Source organism: Pteronotus mesoamericanus, unplaced genomic scaffold (assembly GCF_021234165.1).
Source record: "Pteronotus mesoamericanus isolate MK-2021 breed Mesoamerican mustached bat unplaced genomic scaffold, CSHL_Meso_final scaffold_174, whole genome shotgun sequence".
Taxonomy (NCBI): domain Eukaryota; kingdom Metazoa; phylum Chordata; class Mammalia; order Chiroptera; family Mormoopidae; genus Pteronotus; species Pteronotus mesoamericanus.
In genome coordinates this window covers 3853238-3873738 of record NW_026555309.1, presented here as the reverse complement: position 1 = coordinate 3873738, position 20501 = coordinate 3853238, and the positions used below count along the sequence as shown (strand labels likewise).

At 45.0% G+C, this 20501-nt stretch overlaps 1 long non-coding RNA gene across 1 annotated transcript; it reads right to left on the bottom strand.

Moving 5' to 3' along the window:
• Nucleotides 1–1857: 1857 nt before the first annotated feature.
• LOC129084009 (uncharacterized) lies at nt 1858–15687 on the bottom strand. The gene is made up of 3 exons (XR_008530560.1): nt 15576–15687; nt 5751–5866; nt 1858–1974 (listed from the first exon to the last, which is right to left on the bottom strand). It is a non-coding gene; the product is annotated as an uncharacterized LOC129084009 (long non-coding RNA).
• Between the last annotated feature and the right edge of the window lie 4814 nt (nt 15688–20501).

Sequence of the window (20501 nt, the reverse complement as noted above, 5' to 3'; positions counted from 1 at the left end):
TAATACTAACACAACATGAGCTTTAAGCCCAGGGTATTTAGAAGATCTTGCCTTCAATTCACAAGTGAAGGAAAGTTGACTCCATCTTGAACGCTCACAGACCGGAAAGAGTCTTTGGTTCCCCCTCACACTGCTGAAGAGCAAGGAGGAAGCTCCCAGGTGGTCCTTTACGAATGGGAGTCTCTGCATTCAATTTAAACTCAGTAACAAGACTGTCTAGCACAATGCAGCCCGCTTTTTTTGAATCAAATGAAGGATGATACTCAGTTTTGACTCTTGCTTGGAAGAGAAAATGGTCGTAAAAATCTCCAGGGATTTGTAACCTAACATGTGCAAGAGAACTATTAATTATGTGCTTTTGTTCCCAATCTGGCAACTTTTCCCTCACACTTTTTTTCTGCACAAACATCTGAAGAAAATGCTTAGAAAAGATGGGCAATAGTGCTATAAAGGAGAAAGAGTGGTTTCCTTTTAAAGGCGGGGAGGAGAGTTTCTTTTGAGGATGAGAAAAACACATTAACACTTTGAACCATGGGCCTTAGTGAAGTATGATGAATTCTTAAGAGATGGTCCTAGCATCTTATTTGAACTTAGTACTAACAGAATGGATTTACGTCATCCTCTTCCTGAGAAAGCACAAATTAGACCATCCCAGACTCAGCAAATGTCTAAAACACCATCTGTTGCTATGTTGAACCATTTGACAGGAGAGGAGACGGCTGACAAAACTACAAAGCACCGTTAGACACAGAATTACCCACTCTGAGCCCTTTGCTTGGGGCCTGGAGGAGGGAAGGAGCTTTGCGGGTGCCTAGTTGGGATGCTTGGATTATTAGAGTCTTACGAAGTGTCAAAGCATGGATACAGCTCATTTATGTAACTTTGCTGAAGCAAGATAGATTACACAGAAGTGTCAGAGATGGCTGAAATAAGGAATATTTTAATGCTGCTTTGAAGGGATTTTTCTTCTAAAGCACACACAGCCATCATTAGATGGTTGTTTATTTGCTAAACTTTCATTGAACTGAATGTAAATTTAAACAAGCCTCTAAAGCAAGGGTGGGTTTGCAGTCACCCCTATCACACCAGAATTCAACTCTGTTTCAGAAGTATTATAGGAAAAAAATTTCCCTGGAAATAAAATACCTGTAAAACATAACACATGGCAAAATTCGGCATTGCCTTTATCCTGGATACCTTTTGGCAGTGGCAGCTGCTGCCTCTGAACATCAAATGTCCTCTTCAGACAGTAACTGTGCATGAGCAGGGACTGGCCTTTGGTAATGAAGGAATGGCTTCCCAGATATGCCCGGTGAACAGCGGTTTGATTAGATCATCTGGACTTTAATAAAGAAGAATGGGAGCAGAACAGGATGAGACCCAACGCTTTGGCTTTGCAGCCAGAACGGAAAACACTCGTCCAACCTCAAAAGCAAATCCCTCTGGGTTTTCCCTGCGACTCCAAGTTGACCCACGACGACAAAGCCCGAGGGAGCAGTTAGCACAGTAGCTGAGAGCACCGTCCTGTCCATGATTTTTAGAGTGACACGTGCGATGTGGCCACACTGGCTTTCAGCACCGCTCCCGGAACTCCGGAGCCTACGGCCCGGTCTCCCGACGGCTGTGCCCGAAACAGCCGGTAGATGGCGCACCAAGCCACCCACTCAGCCAAGCGAACCAAGAGCAGCTTCTGCCGGCGAGGCAGGCAAGGACTTTGATTCATAAAAAACATAAATTCTACTTGATGAACAATAATAATAAAGGAAATTGACTACTGGGCACCATAGAGATGAATTTTTAAAGCCCCGAAATCAAGTTATTTGAGTTTATTTAATTTAATTTACTAAATTTGAATAACTGTGAGATGTAATGATGCATGGCAGGGCATTTAGGTTTTATGGCTTCTAAATGCTTCTCTTTAGGGTGATTGCACTCAGTTGCATGGTCGCCAGAGAACTTGTCCCCGTCTCCAAGCTGTGTAAACAAATTGAGGATAGAATAATTACGCATTGGGAGAAAGGCAAGGAGAATCTACTGAGGCTAGTGAGAGCCCCAGCTACAAAATTTTCCCCCTTTTCAGGAAATAAAGTACATCAGAAGTACTCAAAGACCAATGTTAAAGCCTTTATTAATATAAGCACGGCACCTAAGCCTAAGCTGAGCGCTTTCCAGGTGCTCGTTGCAGTAGACCCTTATCTCTTAGTAAAACACACAAGATCTAGAACGAAATTTATATTCATATCTAAATTTAAGCTGATGAACACGCATTTCTAATAGCTTCCAAACTGACAAATTAGGACACCACAAAATCTAGAAACTCTCTTCATCCTTTGATCAATGAAATTCTCCTTCAAGCAGACGTAAAATGTCCTTTTATAAAAATGCAGCTCCCATATTCCCTTGCGGGATGTAGCTCCAGCACAGACACATTCTATGTTTGCCCAAATGTGCATGTATATCTGCAAAAGCACAGGGAGATGCACACACACATGTTAATCCAAATATCCACGAGTGTGTATACATATATGGGTATAGATGTACTTTCCATGTACCACTCAGCTTTATTTTTTCAGCATAACTGAATTTGGCACCAGCTCTTTAGCACTTTGGAAGGGCCTTCATTAGCACTGGGATGGTATCCAAAAAGAATCCAGAAAAATCAACACATGGCTGCTCTTGTTCTCACGATAAATGACAGCTTTGGTGGAAAACAACAACAGTCAAGAAGCAAAACAAAAACCAGAAAGCAACAAGAGTAGCAGTAACGTGAATAGAGGAAGTCAGACATCACTAACTCAGATTTTTTTTTAGTTTTAACTTATTTATTTATTCAATTTTTACAACTCTCTTCCTTTGCCTCTAAGCCTCCGGGCACTTTCACACAATTAAAAATATAAATACTGAAAGTATATTAAGAGCCCTGGGGGAAAAAACAACAATCATGCAGGCTTATGTCTCTTTATAGACATAAATAAGCTTATTATATGCTTAAAAATGTGTAAAAGTATATAAGGGGCACATTTATGTAACTGCATTCTTATGATATGGCCAAAAGCTGCCTATTACACCACATCGGCCCCCAAACGGAAGGTTGTCCATTAAACGTGCTACACCAACAATCCACAACTGTTTGAAACAAACTAGAACTCTGAAGAAATGAGCCTTTCTTGGAAAACAGAATCTCCCTGATTACCGAAAGTCATATCGCAAAACTATTAATAGGAATCCTCAGGTAGCCCAGATGCCATAAGAATGTTCAGGAAATGCAGCAATTTCTAAACTAGTCAAAACCAAATAATATCTAATGTGTGTGTGTATGTGTATACCATGTCTTCTAACAGGCAGATAATAAATATCTAATAGTTAGATAATGTCACACACTAAAGAAGCAGTAACCAAATAAACTAAATAAGACTTTGATTTAAAGGGTTAACTCTTTTGCCCTTCAAAGCAATAGTGGAAAACTGAAGTGAGCATGGCCCTTTAAGGCCAGTGGCTCTGCCCAGGAGACAAACCGTCAAGGAAGAAAACCCCATTGGGTCTTAGGAAAAGTGAAGTTATTGTGCTATTCCTTTGCCTTCTCTTTCCTCTGTTTCTCAGTTAGAGTTTGTGAGTTGTCTATATTGGAGGGTTTTGAAATTTTTCAAGGAGAAGGGTAAAAGGAATGAGAAAGCAATGAAAACTTTTTTTTTTTTTTTGAAAAGGGAAGGGAGCAAAGGCATGGGATTCATAACAGGAAAAAGGTGAGTGCAGCATGGGCTAGACTTCCTTAGTGGGGAGCCCTGCACAACGCTGGTAGCAAGGGTCCTAAGAAAAAAGCTGGACACGTGTAGGTAGCAAAAGAAGCATCTGAAAGAGCCAAATCTTAGGCTTAAGATGTTCTAGAATCACGCCTATGGAGTAATTCAAAACACAGGAAGAGCCTGAGATGGTAGATCACAGCAGAGAGGAAGCAAAGCATCTCCGATTAATTCATTCTTTCCACAAATATTTATTAAGTCCTCTGTTGGGACAGGCACCATGTTATGCACTAGGCATGCAAATGTCAATACGATATTGTTTCTCAATGCCTTTCTTACTTAGAACATGGCCACTGCTTTGTCTGACTCCAGACTCGCTGCACAGAATCCTCTCACTCGGGAGGCAGAGGTTCAAAACCTTGTGAGTCTATGGACCAGGAGAAAATTGAGCCCCAGAGCTGAATAGTCTTAAGGGGATGTGTGCCTGTCTCATCACCTCCCCTGACCATTCCACACCAAACACTCAGCCTCTCAGGGGCTCAGCAGTTATTCCAAAATGTGGCCTAAGAATGTGTTGACAACAGTTCCTCCTTAGAAACAGCCTCATTTCACCCTATTATTATGAATAACCTACCACAGTCTCATGTTTGACAGAACGGTCTCACTCTCTGAGAAGGACCAGAAATCTGATTGAAAGGCTTCCAAAAAGATGAGAGATTCCAAGTAGAACTGAGGCTACCTCTCAATGGCCTATTCAACAACCCTTTTCTCTTTCATCTCCCCCTAAGACGAGGATAGAAGCAGCTTGGCATTTGGCAGGGAGACCAGTGTCAACACTCTCTATATTTACTTATTTATTGGCAGTTTGGAAGGCAGCCACCATTTATGGTCCTTCATTCCCAAATCGAGGGAGCAATGATTCCTGCCAACAGCGACTCCAAGCCACCTGACTGGCCTCTCTCTGCACAAGCCAAGAGGGGAATGCATCCAGGACATTCATTGTTGGCCGCCATGTTTATAACACATGTAACACTGCCTCGTAGTCTAAAAGACCCCAACTGGAAAAGAGAGTGGGCTGCAAGCTCTCCAACGTGGTTGAGCTCTCACAAAAGCAAGGTTTGGAAAGATAGAACCCAGCTGTTTCCACAGCCGGCCACACAAACTCCAGTGCAGTCAAGCCCCTATTGCCGTTCTTTTTCGAAGGTGCCACTGGAGTGTAATGTGAAGACCTCGGGGAGGGTCCCAAAGATTTCATGTCTACATGGATGATAACATGTTTGGGAAAACTATCCTTCTGAGAAGAGGTCAAATAAATTGGGATTTGTTTTAATGGAGCAAAATGAGAAAACGAGGAAGAGGATGTCTTTAGAATAATTCTGAGTGAGATTGTCTGCGGAAGAAAGTAGATAGTGGTTTTTAAATTCCAGTGCAGCTAGAAGAGAAACTGGAACATTTTAGAGCTGGATGAGTTTTTAGGGATTATCTAATTTGACCTTTTTATTGAACAGATGATGAAGTTATTGGTTTATTGATTGATTTAGATTCTGGACTAAAGGTAGGTCCCAAAAGTCTGGGTGAAGTGCTCAATTCTCACAATTGGCTGACACCCGCTCCAGCATGATTAGTTTATACAGTATTAGAAGCACAGACATGTTGCCAAAAGCACGTAAGCCACAAGTTAACTTCTAGACCAAGGTAAGCAAGTTTGTTCAGTCAGGAGCAGAGCATACCCTGTGCCAGGAGTCAAGAGACTTCCTGAAATCCTTATGATGAGATAAAACAACTCTTAGTGGGATGCCTAGTATACTGCTTTCGAAAGCAAACTGACTATGGGAGAGGGTACAGAACAAGTTCGGCCAGTCCGAGGCAGAAGAGAGTGAGGTTTTATTAAGTGCTGGAGCGAGCCTAGTTATGAAATCCAAATTGCCTTCTAGACAAGCAGTTCAGCTGCGGCTCCCGAGGTTGTCCACACTTATAGGCAATTTCATGGGAAGCTAGCTGTGGACATACCACGTGAGTTCCTAAAGTTCAGTTGGCCTCCACCATGGTTTGCAGCATGAAATTTCCCGTTTGCTCCACAACCTCCAAATTCAGAGAAAAATTGCCACCAGCTGTGCTTTCAACTTCTGCAATGCAAGTAAAGAACAAAACATCTTTAATGATAGTGTGGGTGGAGAAAAATTTAGGTAACCCCTTCTCCACTGAGAGTTGGTGAAGGTTGACTTTTGCAGTCCAATAGATGGAATAATGAGACTAGGCCAGAGGTCTTACTTTCCTGATAAGAAAAATGTACGATCAAGACGGAAATGTGTCCACAGGAGAAATGTCACCTGAACATGTTCAACAGCTTAAACATTAATCGATGTTACAGAAATAAGCTAAGTGACATATCTTCAGTTCCTGAGGCACCTTGCTCTCCTTTTCACGCTGTATCTTTGCACACACCGTTTCCTCTGCCATTCCTCAATCCACTTCTATCTCTCCACTTGGTCAGCTCCCACCCATCCTTCAAAACCCAACGCATATCACCATCTCAGTGCCATCCCCCAATGCCCCCCAAACAGAATTACCCATATTTGCCATGTATAATGTGCACCCATGTTTTTGGCCCAAAATTTCAGGAAAAATTTTAATTTTTTAATTCAATTTATTTATTTATTTATATTTAGAAACAAAACCAATTATCATATTCCAGGATATTATTTTACATATGGATATCATTATTGCCTTCTAGAGTAACACTTCTAATGCAAAGCATAGATAAAAAAAATTAAGAACATTTATATAGATATGGAATTAGTACTACCCATGTATAATGCACATCCTTATTTTTCCCTCAAAAATTTGGGCAAAAATATGCACATTATACATGGCAAAATATAGTAGATAGTTCCTCCTCTGTGATTCCAGATATACAATATTATATATTATACACATTTAACACTGATCACATTAAAATATAAAAAACCGTAAGGAAGCGGGGGAAAAATAACATGAGCTTTGTGATCAAAGATAAGAAACTCTACATCTCAATGCTTCCACTTACAAACTCTGTGTCCTTGAGCAAATTACCCAATCTCCCCAATGCAGCTCCATCTATAAGATGGGGGCAATAAGGGCCACTTTAGAATATGCGTGTGATGATGATATGAGATTGGCAAATAAAGGCGTTAGCACTGGACCTGACTCACAGTCAATACTCCGTAAGTTAGACTCCGCCCCTTTCTCCTTCCTACAAGGGCAGAAACATGCTCTTCATCACTGTGTCCTCAACATTGAGCACAAAACCTTGAACACACTAAGGATTTAATGCATGCAATCATGCAATGAATGTAATAACCGAGGACAAATAGGGGCCAGCTTTTAATCATAGAATGTCAGGCCTGGAAAGGGCCCTCACCCAATGGCACTTGACCCAATGGTCATTATAGAGGAAGTTCAGGGATGGAAAGCGGTGGCCCCAGAGAAGCACCCCCCACCCCTGCCCCGGTCCTGCTCCCAAACCAGAGTCTCCTACTGTTTCTCACTGCCAGCAGAGCATGCTTCCCTGCTTCTAAGTGTGGCAGATCTTCCCAGGGATGCATTTCAGCTGGCTTCTTTGCCCCAGACCTGGAGACCAGACCCAGTCTTGGTGGCTGCTTTAATACGAATCCCATCCAGCCATTAGTGGTTAAGGGCAGTTGCTCATCGTGCACGCTAGTATAGCTTTGTTCAAATTGGAAGTGATAGATGATTAACAGGCTTGAGAAAATGTGTTGTGTTACATTCAGAAAGGATGCAAATGACAAGAACATGCTGCCCCTTGGACAGACAGGGAAATGGCGGAGAGCAGAAAGGCTCCTTACACCTCCGTGTCTGGCGAGACGGTTTTATGGCACTTAGCAGCCCTGTGCGAAGGCACCCAAGGCATACCATAACTCTCACAAAACAGCGTTTGCATGTGCTAATGGCAGCTGAATCAGAAACACATGGATTTAATTTCCTTCAAAATACCCACGGGTATAAAAATCAATGCAGGAAAGCCATTTGGCTAACTCTATTTGGGGCTTTTCTGAGCCCAAAAATCGTGAGAAATTGTTGGAGATGGTTGCCGAGCTCCAACTCCCACCAGGTCCAACCCTCTCCGTGCACAGCCCTGGCCTAATGTGATGTGAAACCCCGGCTGTCTTTTTGGAGAGAGGCAGGTGCTTGCTGTGTGGTACCTTCACGGCTGCCATCTCCACAGATTTCCTGCTTTCTGCTATTAGTTCATTTGCTCAGCCTCTCCCACCACATAGCCGTCAGGGAGATCTCATTTTGGCAGCAGATCGGGATCCCTGCCTGAGAGTTGATAGAGGTTGAGCTATTTGCAGAAATAATGCTTTCCAGACGTACTAAACAGTCCCCCTCTTTCCAGATGGAGTGGCATTAGTGTTGCTTCCAGCCATTTCCTCACCTTCTGGTACACTTGTCAGTTCTCCCATATGCACCACAAGCCTTCTGTATTCTGGGGAATCTCGGAAAACTGCTCAGCCCCCCAGCTCCGTACCACTTGCATGCACAAATGTGTGCGCACACGCGCAAGCATGCACACACACATTTATACAGCTTCCACTCACGTATGCACATGCAGTTTTCTTCCCCCACCTCCTGGGAGTCAACTTAGATTTTCTGAGAGAGCTAATCACTAAATGGGATAGTTTAGCAGCTCAGGGAATTAGACAGGCATGAATACAGGGGACGTCAAAGGAGTCCCTTGGCTGTGCTGGATGTGTCTACCATTAGTAGCCGTCATCAACGACTGTGCTATTTACATTGTAATTCACATTGCCTTTTGGTGGCCTCTACTTTTCAATGTCAGGAGGATGTTAGTGAAGAGGCTACTTCCTGGCTCAAATAAACATCTTAAAAACTGGATTAAGCCTCCGTGTTATGGTTCATACATGAGACACTTTGGATTCGGGACCCCATTATATCACATTCATGTGCCATTTCCTTATTGAGAAATTGCCCGACTTGCCACATATTGTATTAACCCTGGATGGTTTCGTGCACCCAGGCCAGACTCAGGCCCTTCACCCCGATCACGTGCGGAGGTGCTCCCAGCTCCGGCTTCACTGCTGCAGGGGTCCTGACGTCGCTCTCCCCGCTCAAGTCTTCAGTCCAGCAGTCACGTGAAGCGTGGGGCCACATGGGTGGAAGTCCAGGTGGAAGCTGTCCTCAAGAAAAATGCTGTGTCTCCTTTGGTTTGCGATTCTTCTTCTTTTCTAATCTCCTCTTGAAGCTGAGCTCTCCTTTCTGGGGTGCGGGAGTTTTAAAGGGGGTGTTACGCAGGCAGAGCTCCCCTCTCCACTGCCCTCATCCCTCACTTTTGCTGGCTATTGTCCCTGTGTTCAAAACGGATGTGCTCTCAAAAATCTAAGGCCTTTTCTGTTTCCGCTCTCACAGAGGAAAGACCCATGCGTCCTGGGGTGGATTATGGGGTGAGTGTCTCAGAAGAGCCTGATGTTGGAAGCTCTCGATGCTACTATGTATTGTGCCAGTCAGGTTGTCAATTGCTAAACATAATAAAGACAAGATAAAACAGAAATCCATTTAAAAAAATACAAACCATTAGATATAACTAATACCTTCCTCTTTCAACTCAAGTCTTCAGTTATTAGTCAGAATCAATATATCCTGTGTGACCTTGGGCAAGTCACTTAACCTCTCTGTGCCTCAGATTTCTCACCCGTAAAATGGGTCTAACAATAGTAAATACTTCACTGGCCTGTTGTGTGGATTAAATAAGATAAGGCTTGTAGAGTGTTGAGAATAAGTTTGGAGTGCAGTAAGTGGTCTCTAAATTTAAGCTGATAATAAAACCATGGATTTTTTTTTTCCTGCCTCAGGGTAACCTTCCTTCCTATCACCTTCCATGCCTTTAAGGACTGAAAGACCTTGGCTCTCGGCCCAGCAATTGCCACTGGTAGATTTGATCACAGATTTGATCACGGTAGCACTTCTGGGTCATTGCAGTCATCTGCGTTCTTGTCCTTGATGTATGAGTTGAGTCCCTGATGGTCAGGCTTGCTCCTTAGAGACGTGGCCCGCATGGATGAGCTTTGTTTTCTTCTGGAAAGGCACTCCTGGTCATCTTGGGGAGGATCTCACACACTCCAGCCTACTTCCTGAATCCCTGCATCTCTTGATCTTGCTAGAATGGCAAGGATATGATCTTTTTGCACCCGATCGTGCTATGCCCTTCCAATCAGGAAAGGGCGGCGGGGGAGGGGGGGGGCGTGTTTCGCAAGGAAATAATTGCTTCATCTGATCAGGTGTGTGTCTTTCCACTTTGACCAAGTCTCCATATACCTTGGATCTCTCCTACCCAATGCTCGGCAGAATTGTCACGTTTCTTAAAAGCTCCAAACTTTTTTCTTTGATGATTCAAAACACATAAAAGCAATAACAAAAGCCTTCTTACAAGTTACAGCCAGTCTTTTAACACTTCGAAATGCATCTTATTGCTTGATTGATGTGTCCGTACAGTTTAAAGTACAAATCAACTGTTCCATATTTAACTGGTTGAGGCCCAGACTCCTGAATTCTGGAAGTCCCAAAGAGCAAAGCAGCACCCTCCTTAATTCTTTCTGGTACTGCTGTTGATAAAAGGAAATGAAATGTGCTAGTCAACACCCATTAACCCAGGCTTCTGATTACATTGCGAGACTTGCTCATTAAAGCAGGTACGGGGTGCAGAGCAAAAAGGAGGGGTTTCCATTTAGCCGTGATGGGAGTAACAAGTTGATCAGCATGACAGGCCAGCTCCATGAGGGGAAATACCTTAAACAATTCCATCAACATTGATTTACTTTATTTAACCAGGTGATATTTTAATGAGCCAACCCCTGTGCTCCCTGGATGACATGCTTTTTCAAACGGAGAGTATGCCACCTTTAAAAGAAAAAAAATCACTAAAAAAGCCCGAGAGTTGACACTTGCAGATGAGTCTAATTCCCTTTGTCCTATGGACACGCACTGTGTTGGGAGAGCTCCAAGTGCAGCGGGCTGATTTTTGCTGTCATCAGAACTGACCCTCGCTCCCCCAGGAGGCCCACAGCCTGTCTGCTACAATGACAGGGAAAGGAGCCAAGCTTCAACGTGGGGTCCTCAGATGTGTAGCACAACAGGCTACGACCAGCCCTGACGAGGGCAGCTGGATCACATGAATTTTTAAAGTAAATCAACTGATTTGGGGAGCGGGAGGGGGGGGTGAGAAGGAGAAGTGGGCCTTACTTTTTCCTCCTGTGAAATCCCCATGGAAGAAATGCATGGACCCAGCATGTTGATTTTGGCATTGGCACACACAGTCCCTCTGTTCTGAAGATGAGCTGACACGTGCAGATTTGCAGATCAGCCATTTCAAAAGGTTAATTAAATATTACCATTGTTTTCTAAGCTATTAATGTATGTTCTTTTACTTCTTCATGTGAAAGCCTTCTCCCTACTCAAAAATCAAGAGCTAGATTTGATTCCCAGTCCCTTTTTTTTTTTTTTTTAAATCAGGAAAGAGAATGACGAGACAGAGACAGAGGCAGGGACAGAGACAGAGCTTCCCAGGCCAGAGGCAGTTGCAGTTTGGAGCTGGGAAAGAGTCTGTGGCTGATGTTGTCTGAAGCGGAGCCCCAGAAATACATTCTCAGCTGCAGCTGAGGGATTAGCATCGTGCCATTCAAGGAAGGTTCTAGAAAAGCGTAGGAAAGGAACCCCTGCTCTCTCCATGTTTATTGACTTGCTGACGTAACTGACCCCACTGGAACTCAGGAACGTTGCGAGCCTTGGCCTTCAGTGGTTTTGAGGGAAGGTCAGCATGTGAGCCAGTGAGGACAGAGATAGGAACACAACATGCCCCGCTTTGCAGTGTCTGTCTGTCCCCTAACACCTCCAAATGACGTGTTTTCTCCCTGCCTGGCCTGTCCGGAGGGTGGCAGGACAAGGCTCTCAGTGCAAATGAGAGAGGGATTCCAAGATGGACGGCAGGGATAATAAGACAGAGGTCATGGAGAGGACAAGGCTCCTCTCCGGCAGGAAGTGCCACCCTCTGTGACTGCAGTTTACAAGAATCCTGAGCCGCGATGAGCACAGCAGTCTGCAGGAAACCTCTCCAGACAACCCATCTTGCCCAGCAAGCAGGACATGTTTTGTTTGCAAAGTAATAATGCCTCCCTAGATGTGGGGAGGAGACAGCTAACTTACGGTGTAATGAATGAAAAACAAAGGCGAAGAGGGAAGACAGGTTGGTGATGGAGTGCATGGGCAGGGTGCAACTGGCACTGTCAGAAGGGGAGGGGCAGGGCCGGGCCCAGTCTGGTGAGGACAAAATCCTGTGCAGCGCACCTACCCCGGATACCCACTTCCCCCTCCCCACCCTGCCACGTGCGGGCTGGTCAGTCTGACATGCCATTCACAGAGGCTCCGTGATGGAACAACATGGTGCTTACAGGTGCAGGCTCTCTGACTGGGTTTCTTTAATATTTCTTGATTTCTCATGTTTCCATTTTTAAATGAAATGCATGGACAAATTACAATAGTGCACGTTTGTTAAAATGATTCTTTAAAAATTTTTTGAGTGTCCAGCATATAATAAATGCTCTTGAAATGGGAGGACAGTAGACAAAAATGGAGTGAACACGGGCAAGCAGAGGGGAGAGGAGGAAGGTGCGGGAGTGAGTGGGCGGCCTGGACACCTTAGCCCTTCTGGAGCCATCTGTGAGGAAGCTCTCCAGGGGATCTTGGGTCCAGCTTCCCTGGATGAACTCATTCTGATTTCCTGCGGTCTTGACACAGCGTCCTGCTCGATGCTTGTGCCCCCCCTGCTCTCCTTTGCTGGCAGGGTCACTCTGCACACAGGTACCCACACCGAGAGCTGAGCCTGACCTGCAGGTGAAACTGACCAGGCAGGCAGGATGGAAGGCGCCAAAGGTGAATGGATGTTTGCACAGTCTGGAGCTGTGAAACAGAAAAGACAAGCATACATGTCCTCTGTGAGCATGTCGCAAGTGCCAAGGTGCAGCCTCCAGCGGAAAGTGCTAGATCTCCTCTGAGATAGTTGTCCAGCAGGCAGGGGTGGACAGGAAATGATGTAACAGATACGAGGACCTTGGGCTGAATCAGCTCCGCCCAGATATGTACTGGCACCTACTGTCAGCCAGGGCCTTAACGAAATGTCACAATGCATTGAGCCAAGCCCTGTTTCTCATGGAGCTTTTGCACAGCACAGAGACCAGAGTCCAAGAGAATTAGCAGCAGTAACAGCGAATCACACAATGCTGAGCTGGAGAGTCAGGCTACGATCAGGTAGCCAGAGTCATGGGAGAGAGCTGCAGAAAGCCCGTGCCGGGCAGAGGACAGCTAGTCTGAGTCAGGCAGGTACAGTGCACTCCCGCAGGGCTGTCTTCTTTGGCACGGTAGCCACCCTACCGCCCCCATGTTCGGCAAATGGGCAGCAGTAAGGTCATGCTCAAGCCCACTGGCTGCAGGGAACTGATGTGAAGGTGAACAGAACCCCTACACCCTGGTCTAGAAGCAGGCTCCTGGTTAGGGTTGCCAAATTTGGCAGATGAAAATACAAGATGTACAGTTAAATTTGCATTTCAGATAAGCAATTAATAATTTCTTAGTTTAAGTATATCTCCTGAAAATTTGGGGAGAAACTCATAACTAAAAAATGATGAGTTGTTTCTCTGAAATTCTCATTTATCTGGGCATCTGATTTTACCTGACAACCCTATCCCTACCCGACACTGGGCCCTCAAGAGAGTGCTTTCTGCAGAATGGAATTCAAAGAGAACTGAGTCTGCCTCTCTCCAGGGGCCGAAGATGCAAGAAGTTTTCTCCATGTGAAGCAGGCCAACCTACCTACCAAGGGAGAGACTACGATGAAGTCAGAAGTCAGTGATAAGCAGAAACATAGAGAGCAGGAGTGCGGATGGAATTTGAGGCCACAGTCAATTCTCTTCCTTGCCCGTCCTACAGCTTGGTTATGCTGCTGTCTGCTTTCAGACCCCTAGTCCCTGCCCAGCCCCACCCTAGCCCCCAGCTCCTGTGGTCAGAGGAGAAAGCAGAGGCATTTTAATTCATCAGCTCAATGGTAACCAAGTCAAGTAAATGCATCTTTGGCACAATAAGGCCAGGGTTATATGGTACTTGGTCCAAGCCATAGTGCAGGAAGAAATGCCATTTCTTGTATAGACCAGACTGGGTGTTTTTCAAAAGGAAAATTAATCCTCAGGATGGTGAATTACATTTGACTTCCAAATTTAAGGAGAATAAAAGCCAGAATTTAAACACATACTTTCTCCCCACACTGCCCACGGAGCCAGAAGTCCCTCTGCAAACCAAGCATGACAAATTATTTACCACAAATAATAGACCCTGGATTTATAACCTATAAAGAGCTCTTACACACTAGTAGGAAAAACACTATCAGCACCTTCCCTAAAAAATGGGCAAGAGGCTATTTGCATAGGAAATATGAGTTTCTAACAAACATGAAAAAAAGGTTCAACCTCATTGATAAGCAAATAAATATAAGAAAAAACATCAAAATGGTTTTTCAGGCTGTTAAATTTGGAAATTAAGAAAATTAATGCTACTGAATGCTGGCTGGGGTGCAACAGAGTGAGCACATTTTGCACTAATGGTATATCCCTCATATAAAGAGAACTTCTGCAAAATAATAAATGGCAAAGAGTCAAGTAGGAAAATGGGCAAAGTGTTTGAGCAGGCAATTCACAGAAGAGATTCAAGTGGTAACGATAGATGAGATATAGATATCGATTCAGATTGGGGTGTAGATTGATATAAGTGCTCATCCTCACAATCAGAGAAGGTCCACATAAAACAAAATATCAATTCTTAGCTTATGCTGTCGTAAGTACTGATAACTCCTATTCTGGGGAAATAGGCAGTCTCTCTACAAACTGCTGGTAGACAGAACTAGTCCTACAGCAATTTAACAGAATAATTCAGCACTATCTATTACAAACACATGAAATCTCTGGGATCTCTGTTTATTCCTTAGAGAGAACAATTTTTTACTCTCCTCCTAGTAAAAGAAAAGTCACGGTTCTTACTGTCTCAGGAAGTAATAATCACTCCGAGCTTCCCTCTTCTCCAATTTAAAAAATCCATTTTGGGCAGACTTATTGGGGGATCATTTCATAAGTCATATAAATGTCTGAAACTAACACAATATTGAATGTTGACTGTAATTAAAAAATAAAAAATAATTTTAAAAATAAAAAACACATTTTTAAAGTTTTCAAACAATGGGTTTTCCCCCCTGTATTTTGATCCATTTTACCTTTATTGCAGGCAGTCTTTGATGAATCATCCCTCATTTTTTAACATTCCATTTAGACTGTGGTGACTGATATGGTCATGATACCACTCTTAAAAAACAAAGCTTAAATGCCAACGACTGTAACAAAGTAATTATGTTCTCAGCAGAGAGGGGGAAACAGTGACTGAGCGAATGAGGAAGGATCCTCTGCATCCTGGAAATGCAAGGAGCCTTTTGCTGATATGCAGCCCGTTCCTCCTCTCCCTTCCCTTGGAATTTTTCCCACTGCCCCTTCAGCTACGCACCCTATTCCCTCCTTCAAGATTTCCCTGGTTCTTGGGCAGGAGTCCCTGAGCCTGGAATCCTGCCGCATCCCATCTTGTCAAGCTGTCTCCTGCAATCATTCGACCAGCTCCTGAGATCCCGCTTCCTGCACAAAGCCCTCCCCAGCTGAGAGCAAAGTGATTTTCCTCCAGCTTCCCACCTGTTCCCAGCCACTGGGGCTCCCTCCCTCCTTCCATTGTTTGTACCAAACAGCAGAGAGCTCAATGTCATCCTGTCCATTAAATGGCTGCAGCGTCTTGCATGTCCCTTTCTGTGTCTGTTTGTGTCCATGATGGCTGAGGCCCGAATTTATAAATGTGCTTTGCTTGGATCAGCAAAGCAGGAAGAGGTGAGTGACTGTTTACGTTCTCGGGAGATCACCTTGCAGAGCATCACCAAGGATCAAAGTTCCCTGGCTTGGTAAACTAGCCTCGCTTTTAGGGTCAAATATGCTCCCTGCGAGACTTACATGAACCTTTCTGTGCCTGCCTCAGGTGTCCTTGAGAGAGATATGCTAAGGTAAACTGGCAAATCTGCAAATTAAACTAACAAGAGTTGAGTTTAGTGGAACGGAGACCTGGCTTTCCTTGAAGTGGTTAAAAATGCCACTGACAACTGAAACTAAATATTAGAACCTGCCCTCGCACAATCACATTTTCCTCTTCCATGATTCAGCATGACTCTAACTGAACTGGATAACACAAAATTAGAAATCTGGTCTCTAGGACTATGAAATACCTTTCACTGGTAACATAGGTAGGAAATTTTCTTCTAAACCTTTTTCTTCAGATTTTGTTTCTATCCACCATTAAAATTAATTTCACACCCATTTCCCTCCTTATGCCTTTGGGAAAGACGCTTGCTTTTACAGCCTTCTCTGAATGTCAAAACAAAAGCCCCCTTATGCTTCCTGGAATCTCCGAGATCCTTTTCTGGTAAAGAGAAAAACAAATGTGCTTGAATTAAGGCAACCAGGGAAGTACTGGCTGACAGCAGATCAGAACCAACGCTCCTCAACTCCCCTGAACTGGTAGCTCCAATATCAATAGACAACAGGAAACAGGAGGATGCCAGGAATCACCCAGGGTTTTCTCACTTCCTTGTCCTTCATGTTTCTCTAAAGTGTTGTATGGATTTTTGTGAGCCACAATCTGAATGACATACATTTAGCGTGAGATACAAAGATTTGTTTATAATATTATACAAAATTATATTCCATAGCCAACAGTGTTTCTGAAGAGCAAAGGATTTTTTTTTTCTTTCCCCTCCTCTGTAAGGGAACAAGAGAAACAAAACAAGCTCAGCATCTAAATCTCTGGGCTGTTTGAGTAATGCTTTTTTATTTTATATAGGCACTGACAAAAATACCCCAAGGAGGACAAACAATAATATGTAATAAATTATAGATGCTAGAAAATTGAAGGGCATTATGCTTCAGCGTTTCTGCCTTCTAATAAACCGGCAGGGACGAGACGCCCTTTTTCATCTGTCTGCTTGCAGACCGTTTGTTCGTTCACACCCACTGTGTCGTGGGTCACCTGCGCAGGACCTCGGCAGACAAACTGTAAAAGCAGGTGAGTGGCCGCTGACTGCTGAACCCTGCCTCCCTCCTCCTCAGGCCATCTGACTTGGTCCAAGGGCATCCTTGAGAGTGGAGAGAGATGAAGGATGACTCTCGTCTGAGTCGCGAGGAGGGGCTGCGAAGACCCGCAGGTCCCAGTCTCTGCAGAACCTTTGTCAGCGTCAAGGTCTCCAGTCCCTCCTACACCAAGCAGACAATCCCTTCCCCAAATCCAGAAGATCGGCAATAATTGATTTGGCTTCCAGCCCGTACCCTTCTGGTGCAAAAGCAACAGCACAGTTCACTAGGTCTTTCAGATTTCTCCCTGCCCTCCCTTCAAGAGAACCCTCGCGTCTGATTAAAATCGGTAATGCGTTGGTCCTGGAGTGAAGAGGTGCTATTTATTTCTGTCAAGTTCTGCTTGAAAGGTTTGAGGCTTCCTCCTACCAGACATTTTACTAGTAAACAGAAAAGTTACCCATATTGTCATGCTTGCCCTGACCTGCGGAGCTAGTGAACAATAAATCTTAATTACAGTTAAATGCCAAAATCTTCAAAGAACGAGACAGCCCTAGTCAACTGTGAATTGGTTCGACTCCTCACCTCGGCTGGGGTGCAGCTGCAAGAATACATAAATTAGTTTGTGATTTGTTTGTGCTGGAACAATCAGGCCAAGCATTTCCAGTATCAGTGGACGCACTGGCATTCATCCTGTGCAGGTGGCATCTGGGAAGTTGTATTTTAAAGGACTTTCAGCATTATGCTTGGGTTAATAAGAAAGCACTATTTCTAAATATCTCGGCAGTTTTCCAAAATAGCGCTCAGTCTCCTGACATCTGCTCCGTCCATACTTGTTACCTTTGGGTTTATTCTGGGAACTGCTGAATAACCTTTTTGTGAGCACCCTCCCTTGGCGCTGTGCTGGGCCACCAGAGCGCGAGGCAGGCATCCGCACAGGGGTTTTCTAATTTTTTTTCCTGCCGCTGCAAAGCTCAGGAGCTCCTTGGTATTCAAGTGTTTGCTTGTCATAATGCTAAATAAAGCCACCCCGTTGTCCTCTTGCCTGGGTCCTCTTGATGTATTGGCACCTATATGCAAGAATTAGAGAGGTGATTGCAGACATAACTCTGTTCAATGGCTCTGGGCTGTTCTATCAATTTTGAGACTGACAGAAGATCAGAGAGGGAACTCGGAGGCAAGAATGGAGTTTGGGCTGCTAGGGCTCGGTCCCATGAATCAATCTGCAGTCGGCTCCTATTATTTTAGATGCAGATCCTGTTCTCACCGGGAGTCAGTCACCTGCCAGGTGTGCCTACCCTCAGTTTTCTAAATGAGAAGGCAGGCCCTATTCCCAGGCCTCTGCAATCAGCAGCGGGTAATGGCAGGCCGGGCATGAGTTGCTATTTTACTCATTACTAGACGGGCGTTTAAGAGGAGAAGAGGGAAGTAGAAACACCCTTTCCCAACAGAAGTTGGGGGATACAAAAATAGGCAGAAATTGGTTCTTTCTGTCATGTTCTGAAGACGAATGAAAGAGGGAGCAGAACTGGGTACTTGACAGCGATGTCACTTTCACTTGGAATCCCCTGCAGAGAGCCCTCTCTTGCTCGCAGAGGATGCCGTACCCCCACCAACCCCCGCACAGCCCCCTCCACCCCTGCCCCCCTGGGCTCTTCCCGGCTCTGGCAGGGCCCCATCCTGTCACCAGCAGTCCTGCTTCCTGTTTGTGTTGCTGCTTTGTTGCTTCCTGGCGGTCACCCCGAGCCCGCCCTTCTGCTGAGCCTCCACCCTGGGACTGGCTCCCTTCCCAGCTCTCGCTTGTGCTTGCAAATCTGTCTCTGTCTCCGTGTAAACCCCACGTTTTTCAGGTCTCTGTCCTGGTCCTGATGCCTCTGCCACCAAGCGTGCCGGGTGAGGCTTGGCCTCTCACACATGCTCCGGTTCTCTTCAGACCCTCATGGGAAGAGCTCGTTCAAAGCATTTTGGCATGTGCTGTCTCACCTGCTCTTTTGCAGACAGGGCAAGGGTCGTTTCCTGCTTTTATGGATTGAGAAAGAGGCCCAGAGAGACTGCAGCACTGAGTGGTCCTGGGGAGGAGCGGGACCCTCTCAGGCAGGCTGTAGGCAGCGCAGCGGCAGCCACTCTCACGGAGACCACCCACCCCGTGTCCCCTTCCTACTGCACTTCCAGCAGCACATGCATTATTGCATTTCATCTACACAAGCACTGTGCCAGGTAGGCGTTATTAGTGTTATTTTAAACCATGGAAACGGAGGTTCACAGAAGCTATTATCCTGCCCAGGGTCGTGCAGCTGACACATTTGTCTGACTGCATGCTTGTCTCTGCAGGTGCCTCCGAGCTTCCCCTACAACACCCTTACTTCACCCAGGTCTCTGCTCTGATGCCGCCCCCGCAGATGAAGCTGCTTCAGATAGAGTGCTCTGCCTCCAACAGCTCTCTGTTACTTTCTGTCCCCTCACCCATCTTAATCCTTCTTTGGACTTCTATCACTACCAGATATTATACATGTACTTACTTGTCTAGCTGTTGCTAGCCTCTGTATGAGGTCAGGGACTGGGACCATTTTGCTTACTGCTGTCTTCCTGGTGCACTGCAGGCACTTAATAAATATCTGTGGAAGGACAGAAAAGAGGGAGGGAGGGAAGAAGGGAGGAAGGAAAGAAGAAGGCTGCATTTCTTTCCAGCTTGAAGCTAAAACACTCATACTTGACCAGGTTTCCAGAGGTGACAGGCAACAGTCACACCTACAACAGAAAACCAGGCACGAGGCGGCCTTGTTCAGGATTCTACCATAAACCGCTAGTAGATTTAAGACTAAACCATCAAATTCTCTAACAAGCTAAGTCATTGCCAATTTTCTTGGCAGTGGCTTCCTACACCCTGCAAATTCTTTCTAGGAGCTGCTTGACTAAGCTTCTTGAAACTTTCTTCCTGTGTCCTGCAAAATTCTTGCCCAGGTGTCACCAGTCCAACTCCCTGCACTTTGGTGGCTCCTGGAAACAGAAGGTTCCAAGCCTGTTGAGTTGACCCATGTGTCATCCAGACAAGAACATGGTAACCCCTACTGCCTTCCCTCTGGTCTCTCTCCAGATCCATATTTAAAAACAAACAAAAAAAAAAGTCAAAGCATATCATTGTTATGTTTGTCTTGATCCTGAGAAGTAACTCCTCTCACTGTTTAGTACTAGTTTCCTCGTGCTTAGAGGATCCCAGAGGAAACGTTTGGGCCAGGATCCTACTGGAGACCCCTCCAGAGTAAGCCCCACTAGAAATCCCAGAAGTACAAGAGAGCCCCTCAGAAACAGCTCTGCCTTGTGGGAACTTGAACTTATTACCTCCAAGCTGCAGAGAGCCAGCGAGGTAAGGAAGACAGCACATTTGCAAGTCTATTTCTGGCCTCTGCCTCTGGGCCCCAGAAAGAGACATCAGCAGAAGTCAAATGTGAGGCAGCAAATTTGACGTGTGAGATTAGACTAAGGTAAAACATCCAACTGCTCTCCCATTTCTCTTTTTCTTTTAGCAAGTAAACTTAATAGAGATGAACCCCAA